Source organism: Octopus bimaculoides, chromosome 1 (genome assembly GCF_001194135.2).
Source record: "Octopus bimaculoides isolate UCB-OBI-ISO-001 chromosome 1, ASM119413v2, whole genome shotgun sequence".
Classification (NCBI taxonomy): Eukaryota; Metazoa; Mollusca; class Cephalopoda; order Octopoda; family Octopodidae; genus Octopus; species Octopus bimaculoides.
Genome location: NC_068981.1, coordinates 152849244 through 152851606, shown reverse-complemented (window position 1 = coordinate 152851606; position 2363 = coordinate 152849244). Strand labels below are relative to the sequence as shown.

The following is a 2363-nucleotide window of genomic DNA, read 5'->3' as shown; positions in this document are numbered from 1 at the left end:
GAAACTGGGTTCTCGAGGTGGTCATTAAGCTCTGCAGTAATTTTGGGAGTTGTACTTTTGTGATCCTTTCTAACAATTCGCGTAAGAGTCCGACGGTCCCTATCTGAAAGCTTTAGTTTTCTTCCGGAGTTTTGTTTCGACGAGGATGTTTTTGCCACTTTCTCAAAGGTTGTCATTACTTTCAAGACAGTACTTCTTGATACACGAAACATTTTGGCTGTTTACGTTACGCTAGCGCCTGCCATACGAGCACCAACAATTTGACCTCTTTGAAAGTCCGATAGATCTGACATTTTAATGAATTTTAATTACCTTTCTCTGATGATATCTGAAAAGAAACAGCAATTTTAACGAAACATATTAAGCAACATTAATAATAAATCAAAAGACATAAAAGTAAACAAGTTTTTGACGGTTTTATAGATATTTCAAAATTATGATGCTATGATGCTAGGTGTTTCCATTATTTTGTCCAACCCCTGTACGTTGTAAATTACAATACGACTAGTTTCTTCAGCTATTATCAGTTCATCGTGAATGTCTATTTCATCCGATTTACTATTGACACAGCGGAGCTGAGCTCATATTTATTAAATATATATGTGTACATTTAAAATACATTATTATAATGTAATGCATTATTGTTAGTATTATTATTATTGTTATTATTATTGTTATTATTATTATTATTATTATTATTATTATTATTACTATTATTACTATTATTATTATTATTATTATTACTATTATTACTATTATTATTATTATTATTATTATTATTATTATTATTATTATTATTATTATTATTATTATTATTATTATTATTATTATTATTATTATTATTATTATTATTATTATTATTAAACCACACCCAGAAACACATACATGCACACAAGTCGTTTAAATATAAGAACGAATGGGTGAAAAAGTACTCAGTACTAACAGAAAAGAATATTTAAGTTAACGGGTTTAGTGATAATAATTATGCTTGAGTTTCTGCAAGCTCACGCCTTTTCAGATGACTGATATGGCCAAACGAAAACTGTAACAAAGAGAAATTTGTGCACATGTGAGTGTGCACATGTGAGTGTGCACATGCACAAGTATATACGCATATAAACAGACACACATAAACATCAACAATGTAATTACACACGTGCTGTTGGCGATTTCTTTTCCTTCTTTGGAATGTTCCCTTTCTCTCTTTTCACCGAGCATCAAGCTAATACATTTTTTGTGCACATCATCTTGTTTTCCGTTAATTTCACTCGTTTATTTGAATTGATTGTTCATGTGAATTGACTATATATATATATATATATATATATATATATATAAATGAAAAACTTAGTAATATTTTGATATCCATTACTATAACTTAACTCTATATCTATGAGGTAATATAGGTTGTAGTTATCGTAGCTAAGTTTCTATTCATATTTTTTACGGAATTCTCCCTCCGATAAACTAAGGAACAGTTTTTTGTTAGCTACTCTAAACCAGGGTCGGGGAAACTTTTTAGTGCGGCGGGCAAAAATTTCCTAAGAAAAAGTTCCACATGCGGATCACAAGTTCTAACTCTTATATTTGTGTAAATCTTTAATATATCTATGTATAATTCGATATACATTAATAAATATAAGTTTAACACATTAAATTAACATCTTCATTAACGCCCCCACTGAATTTAGAACGTTTATATTACTTATGAGTTAGTCTATATTTTTCAGCTAGACTGTAGTTGGGTCTCAAAGGGGTGGTATGAACCTAGCAATATGTGTTTTATAGTGAAAATAATATTCCCATTCAAATGGCAATTATCGGACGATTTCTCTTAGAGTCTGATCATTTTAAGCCGTAATGGAAACGCGACCTTTGTCACAAATAGGCTTACGAATATTGTATAAATTTTATGACTGAAAAATTTACTATATTTTGTGCATATGAGTATATCAGCCTGCAGTTATTATATATCACCATTATATTAATACACTACTATATTATCATTTATATAATTTTTCTTTGCGTAATTATAAATAAATGAAAAGTATTGCATATAAATAAATCGTTAGCTATAACATCAGAAGTAGTTTTTTTTCGAACATGCATAGGCACATTAGAGAATGAATATTTATTTACACGCTTTATTACCATCTCTTTATTAAGTAAGACCCTGATGCTTAATTCATTTATATACTTATATACTTAAATATACTTATATATTTATATATTGTTGTTGTATGATTCCTCTTCTTTCCTTTTACGGGAAGATTTTATGAAATAGTTAAGACTTCCAGGAACATTTTACGAAACTTAAGTAACAGTGTTTATAAACACACACACACACACACACACACACACAC

At 29.0% G+C, this 2363-nt stretch overlaps 1 protein-coding gene across 6 annotated transcripts in view; it reads right to left on the bottom strand.

Moving 5' to 3' along the window:
* Nucleotides 1–2363, bottom strand: part of LOC106875834 (protein-glutamine gamma-glutamyltransferase K) — an 80063-nt gene that overhangs the window by 20823 nt on the left and 56877 nt on the right. The gene's annotated exons all lie outside the window — the stretch shown is intronic.